The sequence below is a fragment of the Cyanistes caeruleus genome, chromosome 3, assembly GCF_971803275.1.
Source record: "Cyanistes caeruleus chromosome 3, bCyaCae1.hap1.1, whole genome shotgun sequence".
Taxonomy (NCBI): domain Eukaryota; kingdom Metazoa; phylum Chordata; class Aves; order Passeriformes; family Paridae; genus Cyanistes; species Cyanistes caeruleus.
The window spans coordinates 40,512,091-40,536,097 of record NC_141703.1 but is presented as its reverse complement, the minus strand read 5'-3'; the positions used below and the strand labels follow the sequence as shown (position 1 = coordinate 40,536,097).

The window sequence follows — 24,007 nt, the reverse complement described above, 5'->3', positions numbered from 1 at the left end:
GTGGGGCTGTCACAGGCTGTGTGACAAGTGTGCTTACATTCTGTGCTGTTGTCTGATACAACACGCTTTTTCCTGTAATATGCAACCATCTAGTTATTTCAGGTAAGTTTTTATTTTTAAGAGCACTGGTTGTCTACTTAAGGCACAGGACACTGAATAGATGAATAGATGCCTACTATTTTTTTATATATATATAAAAAAATAGTGTGTTGTGATTAATACAGATTATGTTAGCTGTTCTGTGATGTAGACAGTAAATTGTATTGGGGTGAAGCAAATGCTTTGCACTGAAGATAGATTCCATTACTATACTATACCCCCAAATGTCTTTTTTTTTTTTTTTTTTTTTTCTTTTTGAACTAAAGCCATATCCCACGTCATGTTTCTGTAGGTAGCAAACCCTCCAAAAGCGATACTGTCATGTTTTGGATGGGATTTTTGTTTTTCTTGTTAAATTGTAAAGATTTTTCGGAGGTTCTGCAACCTGCTTTTTCCCGTTTGCCTTTCTGAGGCAATATTGTTCTGTTCCATATATTGTTAATAAAATAGGTTCACAGTTCACATATAGTAGGGTGAAGAGAACTATTTAACCACATCAGAAAGCATCAATATGGTTATCTGTAGATGCAAAATTAAGAATCAGGGTAATGAATAAGGATATCAACTCTCATTCTTTAGATCCCTTACTGGTGTAATTTTCTTGCCCCTGTTTGGTTAGGGGACAGTAATAGCAATGGGCTTTTCAGTAGTTGTCAACAATTATTAAAATAACTGAAGTCTTATCAGTTTACTCCAGTCAGGAGTTATTCACAGAATTACTAGTTTTTATTTATCATTGTGAAGGATTTTTGTACATTAGTGCTGAAAAAGAATTGTTTAGGATTCTAGAGTTATCTGCTATCCCTTTTTAAACTGCATGATAGAATCTGTGAAGATATTCTATATATTCTAACAAGCATATTACTGTTACTCTTTGTGGGGTTTTTTGGTCAGAGCAATTGGATTACCTATGGGGTTTGAAGAATTTTTGTAATATTTTGTAATTTTTTTATTTTCCCATAGGGCATGTATGTAATGTTAGCTATATTTGGTGGATATCTTTAACTCATTTAACAAAGTTTGATTTAAACCTTAATAAAAATTTGTCTTCAGATTAAGTATCATATGTCATATATAATATGCTTTAATTTGCATTTAGCAATTACAGCTCTGGCTGAAAAGGGAAGGCTGATTTGATTAATCACACTTAAAGACTGTTACAGTGAATGAAAAACGTAAATGGTTTGACTTGATTTCTGACAAAATTGCTTCATTTGGATTGGCATAACCTTCCACCAGTTGTTGAGAAAGGGGGACTAATTTCATGTTAAAGAATTGTGAAAGTGATAACCAGTGCTGAAGCTGATAACATTTAAATAAAGCTTTATATGATGATCAGTGAAAAGAGGAGAAAAAATTCTCTTTACATTACCATTACTGCAGTTCATTCTTTTTTTAATCTTAACTCCTGAACTACTACTGTAATTTCAATAAGCTTATCACTATTTTTATCTACTGTGTACATAATAGAAATAAAATAAATTATGCTGGGAGGAAGGGGGGAAAGGAAAGCAGTTTTTGAATACTTTAGACATTTTAGAACAGCTGCTTTTTGTTGGTCTGTAGCAATTTCTTCTTAATAGCTCCTGAATAAAATTAGAGTTATCCAACTGTGGGATTTGTGGGAAAGAGTCCCAGTCTGAAGTCTCTCTTCCCCTTAGAGCTGTCTGGCAACATTTGTCTCCTCAGCCTCTGTCTTCTTCCCTTGGTGCTTGAATAAGTTCATTATGCTCACAGCTGTACACTTAACCTCTTGCTTGGCAAGTGAGAATGCCCTGTTCTTGTACTAACCAAGTAATACTTCTAATTTTGTTGGAATATTGTCTTCTAATTTCATTTTGGCTTTAAAAGAAAGCAGCTTTGCGTTTTGGAATTAGTGAAATTATTGCAATCCCAATGCCTGTAAGCTTCTTGGAAGTATTAATTTTGGAGGCTTTTCTGTATCCTTCCTTACAAAAAAGGGAAGGCGACTTCTTATGTTCAGATGTCAGCTCATTTTGCTGTTCAGTCCCAAATTCTTCCTCGTTGCTGCAGATATTCCCACAACTGGGAAGCACTGGTCTTACAGATAGACACTGCAGGCAGGCAGCTTTGGAATGAACCTTTTGATCACAACCTACCAGTAAAAAACAATTTGGCAGAGTTCTGGCTTCCCAGGCACCCCAAATCCATGCTGCAAGTACTTTGGAGTACTCTGTCTCACTGCTCAGGCTTCCTTCTTAGTAATAAACCCCTCAACTCTGTTAATTCTGTTCTGATGCACTTCTGGTTGCTTACTCTCTTTTCTGCATCTAACAACTGCCTTCACTTTTTAAAGTGAGAGATCATAACTTTTTAGTTTGAGCCTTAATATGGATTTTCTGAACGGTATTGCATTTTTGTAGGTCTCCTGTATGTTGTGAACAACATCTGTTATCTTTTCTCCGTTTTCCACCTCTTCTTATTTCAACAGTAATTTTCATGTGTAGGCGACATCAGTACCAGAGTCATTCTCTTGTAATAACTTTTGGAACAGCTGCACAGTCAGCTGGTAGTTTCAAAATGGGATATGAAAACAGCACAGGACCTGCTTTTAAGGCCAGTGCCCTGTGGCCTGAGGGTGATCTGAATTTCTATTGCTTTGTGGGAGAAATTCCTATTGCTGTTCTATTTCTGACTTTGTAGAGAAAGGATTGAATCCTGGGTGAGTGTTTTTTCTTCCTCTCATGACATCACCCTTTTTTCATCAAATCTTCAAATTCCTCTGCCCAGCAAAGGAAACTTGACACTTTGTTGCTTCTTCTTGACCACCCATGGCCTCTGCCAGGCTATGAGCTGTCACCTTTGGATGACAAATAAGAAAGTATGTGAACCCATCAGGACTGCTATTTTTTTGGCTTGGACACACGTGTTAATATGCTGTGTGCTGGCATTTGTGGCATAATCATGGCAGATGTTTGCCAAAAACTGCAGCAGATACATTAATGGTGGTCTCACTCCTCCATATGTGCATTCATAAAGTAGGCATTTTTTTCACCTGTATCAAAGCAAGATAGGGTTTGCCATGAGCTGTAGCTATATGGCACAGTCATATCTTGTGTATTTTTGTTCTGCTGCCAGGTGTAGGTTTGACAGTAACTGTAGGGCAGTACATATTGTGAATACTATAAGCACTTTGTTTCTTTGTACTCTATCATTCAGCATCTTTAAAATGCAGACCAGCTAACTATAATATAAGCATTTCAGTGTTGCTACAAAACCCAAAGCCCAAAGCTAGAAGTCAAGATGCTGTTCTTAATTTTAAGCTTGTGCTCCAGGTTTTGTAGCCTTGACAAAGATGTAGTGAACTTAGGAGTGGGGACAAGATTAAAAAAGAATCTTTGGCAATAGAAACTCTTTCTCATGAAGGGAGAAAGAGAAATAAGCCACAGGACACTTGTTTCAATTTTACCACTTTGACATCAGTACCTGTGGTCCAGTAGATCTTTCTCAATATACTTGACCTTGCAGACAAAAGGTCTAATTGCTTCTAAGGAGGAAGTTTTGCCATTCAGTGGATGGATTGCCAACTTCATTTTCAATGAAAAAAATGATTGATTTATGTCCTGTCTCTGCAAAGGATTTAAATTATTCATTATTGGATACTTTAGGCATGCTCTATGTCTTTCAAGTCTTGTCAACCAGTATTTTTGGCTAAGACTGAAGTGGTGGAGTATATGTCAGTTCCTGGTAATAACTGGGAGCTTTGTAATGCGTGCTAGCTGTCAGCAAAGAGAGTGATATATGGTGTACATTGCTAATGAATGTGCTTTCTGAATATCTCTAATGGTTTACCTTGCCCTCCCAACAAACCTGTGCACGAGTATCTTTTAGGATGGTGGGAGGAGTAGTGTCTCCTGAATGTTGGGAAAAAGCCTTAAAGTCCAGTTTGATGAAGTAGTTTGTAATAATGGCTTGTTTATTAAAAAAGCAACAAACCAAAACACACCCACCCCACTAAAACAAAACCCATCCCACGAAAAAAACCCCAAACCCCACCAATTGAACAACAAAAAAATGTATGAAGAATTTACAGCAGAGTAGAGATGTTCATTAGGAGATTCTAATTTGTTCCTGCTAAGTATAGGCATTATATGAGCCAACCAGAATAGGAGTTACACTTGCTTCTGGCATTTCTTTGTCTTTGTAAAAAACCAGCATTATAATGAAGAGCTGTTAATTGTCAATTTGTAACAGGATTTAACACAAGTTTTATAAAACTATGAAAAACTGTAAGTTTTAGGTTCATGCCTGAGGAGTTTGTGGCTCTGATGGGGCAGTCAGAAGTGGAACCAGCCTCACCAGAGCTCTTAGGTATTATTAAAGAGGTTGTTAATTTAATTTAATAGCAATTTCCATCTGTTTATTTGCATTATTCTCTCTACTGTAAATACTGAAGAATTAAGTAGAAATTTCAGAAGATGTTTGCAATATCCTTTTCCCTATTGAAATGTTTCCTTTCCAGATACAATCTAAATAAATGTATAATAGAATTATGGTTTAAGCACTGAATTGAAAATAAGGTGAAGTTTTGATATACTAGTCAAATTAAATTTTAGGTAGCTTTCAGATTTGGTTAGAATGAGTGGGTTGGATAATTAGGTTTCTAAATAGCATAAATAGAAGTGTAATTAATGTTAAATGTGAAGGCTGTGTCAACTGGCAGTGAAATGACATGTCTAAATTCCTTGAAAAGATTATCTTGCACTGCCTTTGAAATTTAAATGTTACTTGCAAGGTCATGTTGGTCAGTTTGTGGTGGAGTTTGCAGCTTCTGGAGCAGTTATAGTACGCTCTGTTTTTCACATTACACCTGTGCAGACAAGGCACATCAGAGGCCACTCTTAGGTATCATCAATAGCGTAAACTGTTGCTCAGGCTCAATACTGAAGTCTTCAGCCTTTGTATTTTTCCTTGCTTTTTAGTTGCTGTTTAATCAGTTCACACTGAAATTGCATATGAAAACAATTTCATACAGATTCTGGAGGGCAATTATAAGTGCCAGTGTCTGTAGCTGGTTGTTGAGTAAGATAAATAGTAGTTGTACTGAAAGTTGGTCTGTTGTCAAGCATTTTTTAATTTAAAAACTTTGCAGCCTTGCTATATTCCTGAATAATCAATAATCATCTCATGGGAGGCTGGTTTAGGGGGAATTTTGTACAAAGGTACTTCAGTTTTATATTTTTGTGAAATGAGGAACAAGCCTACTTGTTTCAAAACATTTGGAATGTGGGAAACACTGGGATATTTTTTCTTTATTACTGGCATCTTTTTTATGATTTTGAACTTACCTTTAAACTCTTTAAAGCTAAATGCATAATATTTATTTACACTTACCAGTATATAAAAATGTGAGCTATTTGATTCCTACCTCTTTGCATGATGACCATTTGAAGGGTTGCCCTACTTAGCTTGCTCTATGAATTATTGCTTGTGTAGTAAACAGAAAAAACATTCCAGTGTTGGGAGTGAAAAGTGTTGATTCTGTAAATATTCCTGCAAACAAACACTACCTATGTATCACTGCCATGGTCACTAATGGGTAACAGATATAAATTCCCCAAGAAAAGAGTTTCCTTCTTTACAGAAAGTTAAAACCAAGTTATTTTCACTTATATGTGGTAGAACATGCATGTGAGTCTGAAAATGTTTGGGTTTGTTTTTTCCCATTTAAAAGTATTGAAATTTGGATTATTTCTGTGAATGACTCAAACATCTGCATTTAACCTACAGCCCTGTATAAAGGCCCTGTGCTTGGTCATTCCTGGTTTGAATAATGCAGAGAAGGTAACCCACTGTACTGAAGTCTTTCAGCTGCCTAGATCCTGCTGTTTTCATTGACATAAAGGTCAAAGGAATGCCAAAAATTTCAACACGTGTGAACAAAATAGTTTTCAGTGAAATAGACTTTCTGGGTACTTAAAGAATACAGTGGGAGTTTCCTCCTTACTCACTTCTCCCCCACAGGAATCAGCAAGTAAGATACAAATGCTCATCAAAAGGGGCCCAGCTTTGTAAATTGGGTATTAGGATATGTTGGAATGTGAAAACTATTAATTTTTATCATCAGAAGCCTTGGAAATGGAGTATCATAACTATCATAGGGGAAAAATATTAAGAGCTAGTTCATCATTATGCTTTTACTGTAAGTTACCCAGTTATTTAATTTACTTAATTGCATGTTTTGTTTTCCCATCTTTATGGACAGATATTTTGAAAAATAGTTTGCACATAGCTAAACAGGAACTATGTGAAGTTACCTGCTTTTGGGTTCAACAAACTTAATGTGTTATTCTTGGCTTAATTTAATTTGTTCTAATGGTAGTGGTGGATTTTTAAATGGTTCATTTGGTGCTTAATTATTGTCTAAGGGATTTAGTGTACTTTCAGAACACTCATTTTTTTGTCAAGTGCAAAACCCTTTTCATCAGGGTATGTTCCTTGTCTTTCCACTATGTAGGAGAAACACTAGGAGGTGGAACCTGGTGATTTGATAAAGGGTTCTTCTACAAAGGCTTTTAATGTCATGACACATTTTATTTTCTTTGATGTAGCGTGAGAGGCAGAGTTGCTGTTGGTGAATGCCTCAAGCTGGTGGTCTTTTCTTGACCTCTTGGTAGGTTGTAGGAGATGCTGAACCAATGTCAGAGAAGGAGCTCAGAGGAGGTCATCTGTTCACACGAAACTCACAGGTTTCTTGATCATTTGCATTTATCTGTTTAATAACTGGAATATTCGCATTTTTCTTTTTGGAAAAGCTTCCCGGCCTAAATGAGTTCAGTGAGTTTTAGGCAACAGAGTTTATGGAGTTCTTATTTGTTTATAGGACAGGTATTGTGCAGAAGCTGATACACTGCCCATGTTAAGATGTTAAAAGCACATGAAAAGTAATGTGTTAATATGGTGAAGTACTGTGGAGAGTGATACATGTGTAGACTTACACAGTTGATCAGAAATCGCATTTGCCACGCTTCTTTGAGAGCCTCACATTCAGTGTTCCCATTAATCCTTTTTTCCAGGGAATTGTTCTGAATATAGATTGCTTAGGGGGTTCAGATAGCTGTTCTTGGGAGAAGGGGAGTGAATGGTTCATCTGCAGTGAATGCTTTTTGATTTACCTTTTAAACATTTAATATGTAGAAGCCTAAGACAGTGTGAGTTGTTATGAGTTGCACTACAACTTGCAGAGGTGGGGGGCATAATTAATTGGTTTAAACATTAATTCAACTTCATCTCATGCAAAAATTACTTTGATAATTCCTTTTTGCCATCCTAAGCCAACATGTCTGTTCTCCCTTCCCCATCTTCTGTTCTTGCTCAGGGTCACCTAGTGTATCGAAGTGATGCACGTGGTGCAATTGAAATACCATCACCACAGTGAACCTTGGAACATTTTATACTTGTTTGTATCTAGGAAAACTATCAGTTCATTTGGTGGCTCTCAGCTGGAAATGCTGTGCCTCCAGGTGTAAATAGTAAGGTCATGGTGGGGAGTTGCTTCTTGTTGAGTGAAGAGAGATTTGGATGCAAACAGTAGGAGATAGGTTTGTATTTTCTGCTGAAATTACCTTCAGTTTACACTGTGACAGGACTACAAACTGAATAGCATCAGACCTGTCCAGCCACACACTCCTGCAATGTGAGAGTAGCACACCTCATTAGTAAGACTTGTTCCTGAGTTAGAGTGGAATGAATTCAGCTCTCGTTGTCTTTCATGGCATGCTTTAAGTCATATCTTTATTATATGCTTGAGCCTTGGGATCTGAGTGCATTAGCAGTCGCAATTATCACACTAGGAACAGCTACATTACGGTTTGGCACACCCAGCTGGGAGTCAGCACTGGAAGTTTTTATCAATAGCTTTATACCTCACAGGTAAATAAGTCCTCAATACTGCTTTCAGTGTTGCCTTTCTGTTGGTATGTTCTTTTTATCATCTTCTTCTGAAAACATGGTTAAAATCTTGCTTAGAAAAGAAATGAAAGCAAAACCTTCCTCTTCTACTTTTTTCCCACCCTGTATGTTACCAGTTCCTGTCTAAAAGATTAATATATCTGTATTTTCTCAAGATGGTCCTTGCAAATGAAGTAATGGATCTTTACAGTATTCAGTGAGAAATAGTTTTCCTTTCCCACTTAGATCTAGTGGGGCCAGTAGGGCTATTTACTCGTCATTCTTCTTCAGTGTTTTCTGATATAAACAAGAGCTACTGGTACATCTCTTGTGTCATTTTACGTCACCACCATTTTAAAATTCAATTTGTCCATTTTTCTCCCCTCCAATAATATGCTTTGAGTTTGGGATGAACAATATTTCAAACTGTATGTAAGTTTCTGGATTTAATTTTAGTTGATGTTGCTGGTGTATAGTCTTCTAAAAATCAGTAGGTAAAGTAGTAATCACAAAAAAAAAAAATTAAAAAAACCAGTAGTGATCAAATTACTTGTGCAAGGGACATTTCAATTTCTTTATTGTCCATCTGTCCACCTCTGCAGAACCCTCTTGCTTTACCATTCAAATCTGAATCAACTGTAATAATGCTTTTTTGTTCAAACTAGTATTTTGTACCCAAAATACTTCTTCAGTAAGATACTTTAGGCAGAGACATGCCTGGTTGGGCAAAATGTCAGCTGATGTCAGCCTGTGACCCACTTAAGCTTATACTTGTATGAGCACATTATTCCTATTTATGGAGAGATATTCCTGTCAGATGTGAGAGGGGCCTTTTTATTTGTGCTTTCCTAGTTATTTTTTTTCCCCTGGAAACTTTTCAGGAAAGCTAAGCTGCTGGCTGTTGCTTCAGCTGACCTTCTCAACATCTCAGAGTACTGTCTTGGACACTGGGATTTGGGAAGCTTTGAGTAAAAGTTGCTGGTCTTCACTCTGCTCCTGAAATGGGATACAGAAGCATGATATGAAAGTAAAATTCATAGTGTTGTGAGAAGTGAGTGCAACCAGGAACTGGCCTTTTACAGTGATAAAACTCAGAATCACAAACTGGATTCTGAGAAACTGTAGTGCTCAGACACAGGAGTGATCATGCATAAAATTGAAGAACTTTGAGAAGTAGATACAAAGTGATCTAATGTTTTAGAGAGAAAATCATTGCTTTTGCTACTGAAAACAAAAATTCCAGACAACTCTCCTCATCCACTTCCAGTCTAGAAGTTGACTTTAATTTGTAATTTCTCTGTCTCATTCAGTTTGATATTGACAGAGCAGTTACTGTAGTATATGGGAGGGACAAATGGATCTACAGAATCAGAGATGGTCAAGTAGAGCTTTTAACTGAACATTCTGAATCTTCATATCCAAAACTATTTCAAACTTTAAATGCTGCTTCATGCTCTTATGTGCTTGGTCTCCACTGTTTTATCTCACACAACTAATGCAACCACAGATCATAGTGTTTTGAAGACAAAAAGTCAGTTAATTTAGTTTATTTTGTATTGGGTTAGGAATGAGTGTCTCCTCCAGTTTTATCCTGATGAAATGTTGTTATTATAGACTCTTATTATTTCAGCTGTGGTAGATCTCTGCAGCTGAGCAATTTGTAAAAATTAGAATACGTGATGGATCCAGAAATCAGCAATGTTAGATCTTAAAATTTGCCACAGTGACTGTTTCTTTGCTCTTCAAATCTTATGGCAGTAGAGTGTGTAAACAATAAGATTTTTGAACTTTGGGAATGAAACAAGATACAGGTCAATAGTTTGCCTTTTTTTGCTAGTCCTCTGCATAGCAGAGCAGAAAGTATAATTATTAAAATACACAAATTCTTTGAGTATTTTTAGTAGCTGCCTTATTGCTGCTGAAAGTCAAGTTTATCTCTGCAGTTGTAGTGTTAAGGGGCATGGAGTTGACCTCTAGAGCATTTCCTAAGGCCTAAATATATTCCAGGCTTTAGGGATGAAGCTATTTTGTTTTTGTGAGAATGATGAAAAAAAAGAACTACTGAGTTTTATTTTCTACTCTGTGCCCTTTCTAGTTATTTGTGTGTGCCTATTTATTTGCTCCTTACTGTGGCCTCTGTCCTTCCTGCAACAGCAGTGCAAAAAAAAGATTGGAGAATAGAGAGGTTTTGAGCAAAATGGTTTCATGTTGCTTCATTACACTTGAATGAGAATGAAATGAGTGGAGGACAAGAGGATCACCAAGTCCTTTTGAAGTGAAAAATACGGTGTGGACTTTTCAGAATGTGAAAGTTGTGCTTAGAAACCACTTCCAAGAGTTATTTCTAATGTTTTTTACCATTTAAGACTAAAAACAATATGTGTTATATTACTGAGTTGAGATCCAGTATGTCCATAAAAAGAAATAATCTGAATTTATTTTTAAATTTATAGTAGTATTTACTGTGTACAAAGCGGGTTGAGTTCCATAATATGCAAACACTGTATAAAGTATGCTTGTATTGCTGTAAATATCTCACAACAGCAGAGTAGTCAGCATGAACAATTTTTATTTCCAAACAGCAACACTGGCGTGTATTTGTGTTCATCAGCTGTTTGGTAGCAGCAAAAAGCCCAGCAGGCTGGTTAATTGGTTTCAAATTTACTAAGAACCAATATTATCCTGTGAAAAAAAGGACTTTAAAAGAGGGAATGCTATTAAACAAGGTGTTATGACTGAAAAAAGGGAGCAGACTATTGAAAACTCTCCCATCATTATATCTGTCAATATACTAATATCTAGTGCTGTGTAAAACATGAGATATCTGTTACAACCCAAAATCTGAGTAACAAGTCTGCTTTTGGGTGTGTTCCTCTAAAATAAGAAATCTGCTGTATAAAGTAAAAATCTGTAGTGTAAAACTGAGACATTCTGCTGCCAATGTTCTGGCAGGGGGAAAGGGACAAATGGTGTTTGCTTAGAAAAAAAAAAGTCCTGGAGTTGAGAGATAGAAAAGTAGGAAAGCTGAAATGGTTCCTGCTTTTGGGGGCTGGGACTGAGGGACTGCCTTAATTTTTGTGAATGTCATTTTGCTGGCTCAATTTCTATGACTACTGCTCTTAAAAGATTGTCTTTCTAGAGCTGGAACCAGCAGAGCCTGATCTGATCTAGAACCCTCAGCTGGCATTTCCAGTGGCACGAACACGCTTGAATTCTTCTGAGGTGGTGTTTCACCAAAGAATCAGATGTACTGTTTTGATTATTAGAGCCTGACTGTCCATACCAAGTTGAGGGACTGCATGAAAATACCTGTGATTTAGTTATTTCTCCAGTAATTTATTTATCTATCCTCGAGCATGCCATCCAAGGAGATAAAATCACTACAGCGACAGAGCCTAAAGAGTGAATTAGCTGACCAGTCTTAGGTATCTGTCACAGGAGAGCCACATTGCTCCTTTAGGGTTCTCTGAATGCAGCAATGAAATCTCTGCTGACTAGAAAAGAAAGTCAGCAATGTTTAGGTATCTCATCCTAGAGCTGAATCATACTTAGTCATGCTCGATATATAAAGGAAGAATATTTTTGCTCAAAGTTTTAAAGTATACATTTTAAATGAAATGAGTATTTGTACTGCTCATCCATTCTTTCTTTTTAGCTGACTGTCTTTTACTGAGCAGTCTGAGATAAATGTCTTGGTGGGAACGAGAAAGGTTCTGGTAGAACTTTTAAAGAAAACAAGGAACAAAGGAGCAAGGGAAAAACGAAAAGCAAGAAAATTCCAAACAAAACTCAGATTGCAAACACTTGACCAAGAAGGTCACAGTCACACTCAAGGACAAATTGAAGTGTCCAGGTCGCACTGGCTGCCCACGGTCTTCAAAGTGAAGAGAGAGCCAGCCTCAGTGTTGAATATGAGAACAAAAAAATATGGTACTGATGGACTCAACTGATGTATCTGTTCTGAGCATCCTGTTTTCATAACTTGCTGTGCTAAAACGTGTGTCAAAGTATAGAGAAGGTGGGCTTTTTTTCCAACACTTGGGATTTGTTTTCATTGATAGTTTTGGTGCTTTGATCCCCCTGCTGGCCCTATGAGTCTCTATTGCCTTTTCAGAGGAACAGCATCCACAGAGTCCTCCATTTTGATTCTGTGTTCTCCAATACCCTGTAAAAGTGGGTGGTTGATAATTCAGCCCCATAAATTTATGCCTTCTTTGCTAAAGTACAGATCAGCTTTTGTTTTTCAGTAGGAAAAGTTAAGGTTTTTTTCCTTCTGTGCTCCGCACAAAGCGCAGACTCTTAGGCTTTAATGTGAAATTAACTCTCAAATTCCTTGCCAGATGTAGTTCTTAATGTTCAAAGAAACTTTGTCCGAGAGTCCAAACTGTTCATGTCTGTTTTATCCAAATAGAGTTAAAACCTTTGAATGTTTTCTTTCATCATCTTACTCTTTGATAAATGACGCAGGAAGATGTGGAAATTTGTATGTGTCCAGGTGTTCAGTGCTTAGATTATGAGACAGCAAGGGATTTTGACAGGTTTAGTTAAGCATTTGAAGCTTGGAGTGAGCATCAAAACCGAACCCTTGAGAGTCTGTCTTCCTGCCTAAACATCTGCAATGTGTGATTTCCATTGTCTTTTAGAGTACAGGGAAGAGCAAGGGAAAACAGTTATTTAGCATTTGGGGTATGCAAAGATGATTTGTTTCATCTGGATTGCAGTTTAAGATTTTGAGAAGGATGACATGTAGTTTTCTGATGCAAGATCCTCTGCTGCCTTAAATTTTCAGAGCTTCATTGATGTTGATGGAAATAGGGCAACACAGACCTACTGAGGGTTTGCCTGTATTTGGTTTGTAAATTTGCCAGAGATATGAAGGAGAGATTGTGCAAAAGATGGTTCTGTTGTATGAGGCCTCTGCCCATTTTTACTGAAGTTTGTTCATATTGGGATCCAGCTGCCCTGGTAACAGGACCAAACATTTGTTCAGAACATTTGTCAGTGTTCTTACGGAGGTTATGATTGCTGGTGGGGTAGTAGAAAATACCCCTGGGAGAGACCACTGTGTGTCCAGGTTTGGCCCATTATGAAGTGTGCTTTTTGATAAAATCCTGTAAAGAACTGAAGCCCCTCCTAAGTTGAACAGTATGTGTAGATGGTTTCATGAATGAAAGCATGGGCTGAAGGGGACTCACTGGTGGACTAAACGAAATAATTCTGAGCAAAACAGAAAGACATAGAATATCTATCTATCTATCTGTCTGTCTGTCTGTCTATCTACCTATCTACCTACCTACCTTACCTACCTTACCTACCTACCTACCTTACCTATCTCACCTGTCTTACCTATCTCTAGCTACGTATCTATCTCAATACTGCTGTTTGAAAGGGATAAGGAGGGAGATGAGACCAGACTACCTGCAGGTTGCACAAAGCACTTGGAGCTTTGAATTATAAGTCCTGTGTTGGATTACCATCAGTCTGAGACTCAGTAGCTGGAAGCATTAGTCCTGTACCTCTGTTTTGGCAAAGGACGGGTTTATCTAAGACAGTTTCAAATGCCTTCCTGAAAATGTTATAGATACTTCTCCTGTCTTTTGAATGAATGTACAAATTTAATTATTCTTCTGTAAATTATGAAGCTTGTCATAGCTGTGGCTACTGTCACTCCAAAATCTGTGTCACAAGTTACTTTACTAGCTGTAAGGGCTCATTTTATGATTCTTAGGACCTGACTTCCAGCTCTAGAAGAGAGGCAAACCCACATCTGACACCCAGTTCTAGGCTTTGCCTTTAGATCACTTTCAGGAAATAGAAGAAGTGCTTTAATACCGGACCTTGCCTTTTTCCAAGGTCAGCATTATCTTCCTTGCAGATAAAAGGACTGTTAAGTCTTTTGAGGGACATTCTATTCCCACTGTTCCGGACTAAGTGGTGACAGCTTTTCTCCTGAGGAACTCATCCTTCAAGAATATTGACTGCATTAAAGCTCAGAGCACTCTGAAGCTCGATTGCAGTTTTCCATGGGTTCAATTTTACATCAACTGACGTAGTGCTACAAGATTCCTTCTTTTCTCTCCAGGGATTTGACTTCTAGAAGGGCAATAATCCACATTGAATAAACTTGATTTTGGTACATCTCATGGGCTTGCCAAACATTTTAGCTGATTGTCTTGGGAGATTTTCTCGTGGATCAAAATTGGGAAAGGGGTCTTTCTGGTGGTTATGACCTTTGCAAAAAGACTGAGAGATTTCTGTCTCTTTTCACTTGTCCTCTGACCCTATCTCACGAGGAGTAAATTCTCTCTGTGTCTGTCTTGAGCCCCTTCCTGATGCTGTGGATGACTCTTGGGGTTTTTTGGAGTGTCCTGGGGTGACTTTATGATACTGGTATCATAAAAAACCACAACATGGAGTCATAAAATTTATCTGTCTCTGCTTTTCTCCAAGCCTCCTCCTGTGGAACCAGGGGGTTCGACATGCTTGTCACACATGCTGTGTGTGGGAGGCAGTCCTACTTGCCCAGGATCAAGCCTTTCAGGTGGCCTTTCTGTAAATGTGAAATAACTAAAAAGCCAAAATTTTAGCAGTGTCCTTTCAGCAGGTATTCAGTGAGATAGCAGCTTTGTCCAAGACTGTGCCGAGCCAGCCAATCTGGAGTTACCTCTGGGATTGTTCTTCACAGGAGGTCAGGGCATATCAATGACTTTATTAAAAAAACCCTTGTCATTCCTGATAAGTACAAAGCAGTCCTTTCTCATAATCTTAGCCATTTGTGATGGAAATGAGTTCTAGCTGCCCTGGAAGGGTGTTGGTATACTGAGGAGTGTTCCACTTGAATAAGTTTCTTTAGTCACTGTTTTGCCAAAAGATTTTGAGATTTATATCCTAGTCTGAAAGCTTGAATGTGTCACTCTTGAACTCACCTCTACAGAAAATGTGCACAGAAACAAGAAGGCAAGGGACAGTAAACAATGGAAATGAGTTTAAGTTGATTGAGTACACTTTAAAGACTTAGTGATAGTCCTGATAGCAGCCTGCTAAGAGAGGATCAAGGGGAAAAATGACATGTTGCTTTTGCTGCATGTTTAGAGCAAAAGGAAGAGCCTCATGCATACCTTCGCACGTTGTAGATACTGTAAAGACAAGTCTCCTCCACAAGTGTCTGCAGTATCTGGTTCTGCTATATGTCCAGGTGCATGGAGAATGCCTCCTAAGCTATGTGGTGGGGTGAATACCTTCCTTTATTATCCCCTGGTTTCATTGGCTGTGTAAGGGCTTATTCAGAACTGAGACAACCTGCAGTCCAGTCTGTAGATCAGACATGTATTTTACTGAAATGTAGTTATGCTACATATATATTCTAGTTCTACAAAAAATTAATGCAGGCGTGAGTACAGCTTTAGCAAATAATCTTTGCGAATAAAATGCCTGAAGCATGATCCTGTTGAGAGGATTTGTGCTGTGTTGTGGTGCTCTGTCTAAAGCTGTTATGGCAGAATATCAAAAAAGGAGAACTCAGAATAAAGAATTAGTTTTTAGGACATAAAGAATGCCATGAAAATTGGATTGACTTTATGTGTAGTTTTATTGTAGACATGAATTAGGCACAATGTTGCTTCCTAGACATTTTTAGAAAATGTGTGTTCTCATGCAGATGCACTTTCCAACAATACAAAGGTTTGTCAGGTCTCCTTGATACAGAAATTGCTATGGCTATGTCAGACTCTATTTTTTAACCTGCCTTCATTGGAGAATGTTTTAAAGGTGATATGTTGCTATTTTGAACATGGTATGTTGCTGTACCTTAGTCCCCTCTCCGTAGGATTCCAGCAATTCTTCAGGTTATTATGGTCAAAGTGCTTGGCCCTTTGTTTGCCCTTTCTAGTACTCTGTTGCTCTAATAGCTATCTTTCGGAACAGGTAGAAAAAGATGGAATGCAGAGTAGATTTGTCATATAACCCTTATGTAGATTGAGCCCTCTGGTTTATGGTAAGCAGTAAGAAGTTGTGCTGAATTTGAGATGCATATTTGCCATTTGAACTTCTGAATGAGAAGTGAAGTAAGTCAGTAGTTACTGTGAGTTATGTAGAATGCTGCTTATGTAGCTTACATGTGTAATTGTGCTGTAGATTGCCACTGGTAACAAGTCCATTATCATACAGTCACACTTCCAACAGTGTGGCTTAAATAGTCTCTCACTTACTTTATTTAGTCTTGTAAAGAAAAATGAACTACCTTTTCACAACGATTAGTTTGCTAAAAATAAATCCCTTGAGTTGGCTTTCCTCATTGTATTTACTGTATGTTACAAGGGAGAAGCAAATGCTTTGTTTGCTGCAAATTTCACAGGTGATAGCTCGGAAATGTTAGTACATGCTAAGACTGCATTTATTAATGGAACTAATGCAGGTATGGTCACAAAGCTGTCTCATATTCTGTGACCATAAGGCATGTTAATCTCTTTAGTTGATAGATTCTTAAATGAGCAGATTGGGTGAATAATTGCTGTCTTAATCCTTAGTTTAAAATATGAATGAAAGTTCTTTGATGTTTATTTGCATAAGATAGAATGTCTTTTAATTGACTTAACACCTTTGTGCTGAGAATTATTTAGTATTCTTGTTCCACATGCTTTTGAAAAAAAATATAGAAACAGGGGCTTACAGTTTTGCTGTTCTTCACACAACTTTCAGCTGCCTAGTAAGAAGCTGGGGAGGCAAACAGTACCTAGGTGAAATTGCAATATTTCCATTTTTGCTAGCTGTCATGTTTCTTGTGTGAAAGCCTGCAGCTATTGCCTGACATTGTTGCTGGGGAAGAATATGCACAGAGATGTCAAACTTACCTTTCTGATTGCCCTTTTACACTTGTATTTGTGCAGTCCTCTTATATTTGTTTGTTATAAAATTCTTAACATGAGATGTCTGTTGATTTTTGTTATGGTAAGCAGGCACAGAGTGGAGACTGCAGATTGGACAGTGAGCTGCAGGTTTGATAGTACCTTCCATGTTTTTCTGTAGTCCTGGTGAAATTATGTATTTTAAGATGTCATCAGTTCCTTTTACCTTTTTATGTGTTTTGTTTGGGGTGTTCCATTTTTTCAAGAGAGGCATTGTCAAGGTCTGATTTTCCATAATATATGAAAATCATGTAAAATTTATAATGTTAAAATAATTGGTGATCATATGTGTAGGATGAGACTTCTCACTCTTGTTATCAAAATAGAAAGGTCAGTACTCCTGCTGCCTGGTGGATTGTTCTGAGCCTAGTGTTTGCACAAGGGGGGTTCAGCAGGCGAGAACATAATTCTGTCACCTTTCATGCTGGACTTAAGGCAACTTAGTATTTAAGTTAATGCAGTTCCCATGTAATCAGCCTTTTGCTGCTTGTTTCCTGTGTCTGGTAGTTTTAGTTTTATTTTCTTTTGTCCATTTTTGGCAGCATTTCATTAATTAATTAATTCAGACTGTCTTAGCTCCAGTGCTTCTTGGAGTTCTTTGTTTTCACAATATAAAAGATTGTGCTCTTGTGTGAGGGTTGGTCTTGTTTTCAGATTTCCAGTTTCTAGTTTCAGTCTCAGAACAGCTCTTAAGTTCTTTGTATTTGCTGTAAAATGGTAGATTTTGTAGACCTCGAGCTATAGAAGTGGGGAAAAGATGAAACATGTTATGGGAAAAGGGACTTGGTGCACTTATTACAGTCTCTTCTCCTATTATTGCCTGGATAGACTGATACCAGATGCTGTCAAGTCTTTCCTCTGCGTATTGCACTTTTATTAGATCCTGCCTCAGAATCTGTCCCCTGTCAAAATTATCTACTTCCATTTTTGTTTTCCTTTAGATATGGATGAGAATGATCAGTAAAATCCAGTATAATGCTTATTATGCTTCTACCATTGCACTAAAATACAATTTTTTCATAATTCATAAGGGCAGGATTTCTTTTGATATTTTTACTACAGTGGATTTATAAGTTCATAATACCATAAGCTATTCCAATTTGTTCTGTGTCCTCTGGGATACCAAATATTGAAGATCTTTTGTTTTTTTTTCTTCCTGGAGTTGCTACTGTCCTAGTATTTCTCAGCTTGGTAATGCTTTCCTGGTAATTAGTCACCCATTGTCCTGTGAGAAATCTAAAGATTTTCTTCTATGGGATTGTGGGTGGTTTTTATTTTTTTTCCTTCAGTCAGCCGGATAAAAAGATGTTTTGTTTTTGTCTCCTTTTTTATTATTCATGATTGTTGGTGCATATTAGCACAGCTTCTCTTGGTTATCTGTGTTCTCTAAGAAGGAAATGAGGCATAACATGCCTCATGTATTCCAAGAGTGGCCATGGTCATCTGTGCAATCATCACATTGTCCTCGTAAAATAAATACTTGGTTGATATCATGGTCTTCCGTGCAGTGCGGGGGAATTACTGAGAAGCATTTAAGTTGCCTTCTACTGAGTTAGTAGTGTGGGTGTTTGTGCACCGCAGGGGCAGCCTCACACTGCCTGTGTGCTCTCCCAGTTTGTCAGGGGGCAGCTGTGGCACTGGAGCGCAGGGATCGATCTGCAGCTTTGGCTACCTGCAGTACCTCCTGCCCACCCTGAGCCGCGCGCTGGGCTTTGTCACGGCGGCACAGGGACAGCCGATCGATGAGCGTGCGTGTGGCAGTGCCATGCCAAGAGACAAACCCCTTGCTTAATTGGAATGCTTCTTTTATTAGCTGGTTAAAGTACCCGAGGCTAGCAAAGCAGTAAAACTGAAGAAAATGCTACATAAAGCATTAACAGATTATAGCACTACCTAAGACCTATTCCAGTTGCCTACTCTGCTGCACACGCTGGGCTATCCAGAGGGGTCTTGCCTCTGCTCTTCCATCCCTGGCTGATGGAGGCTGCTTGGGCTTGGCTTCAACCACTGGATGGAGTTATTCTGACCATGGTTCAAGTCAGGGACCAACACTGAGTTTTGTTCCAGGTCCAATGATGAGGAGAAGGGCTCCAGTGCTTCTTCACAGTTGTCAGTCTTGTTTGCTGATGTTCTTCCAGGTCTTTAGAGGCTCTTCCCCTTTACCTCTGACAAAATTGCTCCACCATGCTAGGAGGTATCACCAGTCTCTTGGCCTGACTGTTCCGTGAGTCTCTGAATCTTGCACAGCTTTGAATGATTTCATCTCATATCCCATTTTTGTTCTTTTTGGTTATTTCCTCATGCTACTTTTAGGCATTAATCTTTAGGGATATTTCTTCACGTTGCTTTTGGGGTACTGTAATTTCCAGGCAAACATTTATTCCCATTCAATCAGTCATGCATGTACTCTATCTTAGTGCCCCCTTCTCACAACCCAGAGCTATGAAGACTGCTATATAAGATTTGTCTATGACAAGGACACAAGGACATAGTTTCAAAGAAGGTCTTGGTAATGCATCCACAATTACTCAAAGTGTTTGGGGTTTCTTTAGAAAGGCTTCTTGGGGTAATGCTAGATACTACATTTTCAGCAGATTGAATGAAGAAAGAGGAAGGAGCAGGTACCAGAAGTGGTGTTGCAAGGTTTTGAAGATTTATTGCTGTGTAGCAGTGAAAGCCTTCCAGCTTTTCAGGTCTGTCCAGACAGGACCAGACTATCACAGGTTCATCTGATTAGGTTTGGACTCATTAAGCAGGCTGTGCAGGCTCATGTCTGTTATAACCAGTATAATTTAATTTCATTAGTAAAGTGGCTATATACATTTCAATGTCATGGGCAATGGTGTCACAGCATGTTTGCACTATAATAGATATTTTTATTGGTTTATTTTCATTAGTAGTGTATTTTCCACTTCTTGCTCTTGAAGAGATTAGCCACTCCGATTTTAGCATTTTCCAGCATGTCTCAGGCTTTTGGCTTACCCTTTGGGCTTAATTATGAATGCATGTCATGTTTGCAATTACATTAAACATAAGCAACAAAATGTTACATGAGTTAAGATGGACTATAGCCAACTTCCTTTCAGAGAACACCAAAGTCAAGGAGTTAAAAGCTGAGAATCAAACTAGAAATTTTCTTATTAAAACTGGGGGCAGCTGTATTTTGGAACTTTTAGAAAATCTGTAACACTATTTCGTAAGAATTAGGATTACAAACAATAGATATTGGGCAGTATTTAAGTTTAATTTTTAAGTAAAACCATGTAACACAGTTTTGTATAGAAGGAGAGATTTATTTGTTTGCTTATGAACATTCAGTTTAAATATAGGGGAAGACTAATTTATCAGATTTATCCATGCCTTTTAATGAACATCTGTATTGTGACTTGTTTTTGAACTCTTTCTTTTTAAATGAGCATGACGTATTTGATTTAGGAAAACAGAATATTGCTGATCTTTTGTCAGTGATGATTAACGAAGTCTAAGGTATGCACCAAGCTCGTTCTTAATAGTTCCCAAAGGAACTGTCCTAGGAAGACAAATGTATGCTTTAGATAAAAACAAAAACAAAAAACCCCCAAAAAACCACCAAAAAACCACCAAAAAACAAAACAAAATCATCCTGTGAGATTAAGATATTATTTGGGACCCTTTATGCATTCCCTCTTGTTACTCTGGAAAGTTCTGGAGGTTAAGTGGGAAGTGCTCCTGGGGAGGTAAAGCTGAAAGTCCATTTTTGTGAAATCTACGTTGTATCTGTACTCAGAAAAGCCACAGAAACGAGGTGATCTGCAGTTTGCATGAAGAAGATCAACGACCTTGATTGTAAACTTCATTAAAATAGCCAGGAGAGTTTTCAGTTACCATTTTTATATGAAGTTGGTAAGGAAGGCAAATACATACGGACTGCAACTTGGTGTATCTAAGAAAGTTACAGTGAAGTTCCAAATAATATGGAGAATATATCTTTGGGTTCCTGGTTCAATGATGGTAACTATCTTAAGAAGCAAAAGGTGTGATAAGAAGTTTTATAAAGTCATCACTATCATTTGAACTGAATTAGAGTCACTGTATAAAGGATAGAGAGAATAACATGTCAGGTTTCACTGTTTTTTAAGGACTTCATTACTTTTCTGAGTGTTACTGAGAAAGTAACCATGAGGTGTTGAACGTGTGTGGATCGATATGCTGCCAGCGGGATCTGTACCAGCCATCGAATGATACTGGAGAAAAGTTACTTCAAGTACCTCTGTAATTCACAGTTAATAAAATGCTGGTGTTATGGGCGAACTTCAATTTAAGAGACATTTAGTGGAAGATCTGTGCAGTTGGACATAAAACAAGCTATTGTTGCTAGAAAATAGAGGATAATTTGCTAAAGCAAAAAGGTTTTGCATTGAACATATGATAAGTCAATTCTGGGTTTCATTTTGATGGATAAAGATGAAATAACCGCTGGATTAGAAGCTGATGGTTGCCTAGGGACCAGTAATTCTGATCTGATTATATTTAGTGTAGGAAAATAGAGCACAAGTCCAATCACAAGCTTATGTCAAAAGGGCTAATTTCCTAGAACTGAGGGAATCTGTATTTGAAATTGTCTGGGAGGAAGATACAGACAGAAAATTGGGAGTTCCTTTAGAAAGAATAAGGGAAAGGGCACCAAGGAAAGTATCTGTAGCTAGGAAATGGAGGGAAGCAGTGAGGTTTATATTATAAAAAAACATTCAGATCAAGAGAAATTAGTACTATGTTACAGGTTTATGACTAGAAAGAGGTAGAAGAGTCTTGATGTTGATTTAGGGGAAAAAAAGGCAAGAATGATAAATAATTTCCTTTCTGCATTTTGAAGTGTTTATCACAGGTCATACCAATAAGATTGCAGAAATCCCTCATCTCTTCAGATCTTTTAGGAGCAAAGGACAGCAGTGATAAATAACATAGACTTATGGAATGAGAACTGCTGTTACACCTGCACCACAAGAGATTGAGCAAACCTACAGAAAATTGTTGCAGTTGGTTATTGGACTCGTGAAGAGGCATTTAATCACTCAAAAGGTTGCACCTTAGTATCTTACCTGTCTTTACAAACTACACTGTTTTTTGACAAAAATAATTACAAAGGCAACACAGTTTTCTGAAAGCTTTTATGGGACTCACAGGACCCCCATGTTGAAAGTCTGTTGCTATGCCATGGATTAAAAAATTGATATTAGCATAAAAGAAATCACTGCTAGTATTTTGTTCAATCAGTACAGCTTGTCCAGCTGTGAACAAATGCAGACTGTTGAACTTCTCCATCAAACCAAATCCTGAAATGACTAAATTCCCCAAGAAAGCAAGTCAGAATAACTGCACTGTAGCTCTGTAGGTATCTTCCAAACATAATTACATTGAGTAATCATAGGTGCTGGAATCTTGTTGTTTCATTTTTTGTTCAGCTGGGTAATGCAGGCCCATCTCTAGTAGCTGAAGGTGGTGGTCCCTTTAGCAGAAGGAATAAAAGGTGCCAAGAAGCTTCTTGTAAGATATTAATGATGGCTCTAATGGGGGCAATAAGATGCCCAGTCTGATAAGATGGTTGCAAACGAAATTACAATGAGTGTTTCTTAGGAAAATAGAGGACAACTTTCCTTCAGTTTTGCAAACAATGTAATCAGCTGATACAAGGAAGTATTGGGAGGATTACTTACTGCTAATCCATCTCAGACCTGCTGTTTGTGCTATTTTGAATAATCTATTTTTTGTTCAAATAAAATTATGTCAGATCTGTTTGCATGTGATTACCAATGCTAATTTTTCTTATCCTTTCCAACCTTCAAAATTAATGCAGGAAAAGAGTACATATATTTTTATGTGAAATTTAATTCAACTTGTTCAAATAAAATAAGCCCCAAAACTGCAAGAGATCTGTGTCACTGATCGTTGTTTCCAAGTGATCCTGTAAATGAGTGCTTGATTCACCTCATGTATATTTAACTTTTGCTTGTCTGCAGTACTGTCAGTGCCTCTGAAGCCCTGCCATGTTCTTATGACTTGCTGGTTCAGAGTATGATGATGCAATGATAGGTCAATCATTTCAGGGATATGAGTTTTATCATGCTAATCTTATCAACAAGATAAAGTTTCTCTGGCTCAAGCTGATAAAAATCCTCCCTTCCCTTTCCTTCTGCAACAGGGAAGGTCTTCTCTGCTATGTATAAAACATTTTCTCTGGGTAGGTTATCCAAGGATGGAAGCTAGCTAGAGTACTTTTATTTTTGAAGGACAACATTTTCAAAGGTTTTCTGAGAAGTGTGGTGTGTACACAGTGATCACTTGGTTCTTACACAGGCTGAATGCAGCATATTTGCAAAAGTAGCTATGATATTTCTAATCAGAAAGGTTTAATCCTGGGAATGGTGGTTCATACTCTCTTTTTAGGTTCTCATAGGAAAAACAATCTGAAATCATGGTGTTGACTAATTAATACAAAGCTTGGAGATTAAAAGATAACACATAGGCTTATTTTACTGCATTGTGACACAGCTTAGTTGTTCATTATATTTTTTTAGAAAATAGAATCCAAACCTTAGGCTGTGGACAGTGACTTGTAGGATTCTTAATATCGAAAGTTAATAACAACTGCTGTTCAAGAAATGTTTCATTGACATTGAACTGTGATGAAAATTTGTATTAAACCCTTCTTTATTCAATGCTTACAGGTCATATATTTACCCCTGATGGAAGCAAGTAAAAGTGGCAAAAAGTTGAAGGGAGGAGTCAAAAGAATTGCTGTTTTGGCATTATTTGTTAACCTTTCAAGACGGTTTTGGATTTTGCAGTTTTGTGCAGGATCATTGCAGTTGGATTCAATCTTAAAAGTCTTTACCAACCTAAATAATGTTATGATTCTATTCCACGTTAAGTTTCAGTTTTGATTTCTGATTCTTTTTTTCTGTTAGAGCACTAGGGTAGATTTGGCTCAATACTGTAGGTTTAGTGATCATAAAGACGTGATCTCTAGGCTACAGGGAAATTTCTTCCTACTTCATTGACCTCACTGTCCTTGCAGGCTTCACAAACTCTCTGTCTTGGTTCTGGAAATGCATTTG

General features: G+C 37.6%; 1 protein-coding gene and 1 long non-coding RNA gene across 2 annotated transcripts in view; one reads left to right on the top strand and one right to left on the bottom strand.

Annotated features, from left to right (window-relative positions):
- LOC147654104 (uncharacterized) overlaps positions 1-22,804 on the bottom strand; it is a 49,993-nt gene extending 27,189 nt beyond the window's left edge. Inside the window, exon 1 of the long non-coding RNA XR_015284451.1 lies at positions 26-22,804. This is a non-coding gene — a long non-coding RNA (uncharacterized LOC147654104). The remainder of the gene's footprint in view (positions 1-25) is intronic.
- HS6ST3 (heparan sulfate 6-O-sulfotransferase 3) overlaps positions 1-24,007 on the top strand; it is a 271,118-nt gene that overhangs the window by 60,278 nt on the left and 186,833 nt on the right. The gene's annotated exons all lie outside the window — the stretch shown is intronic.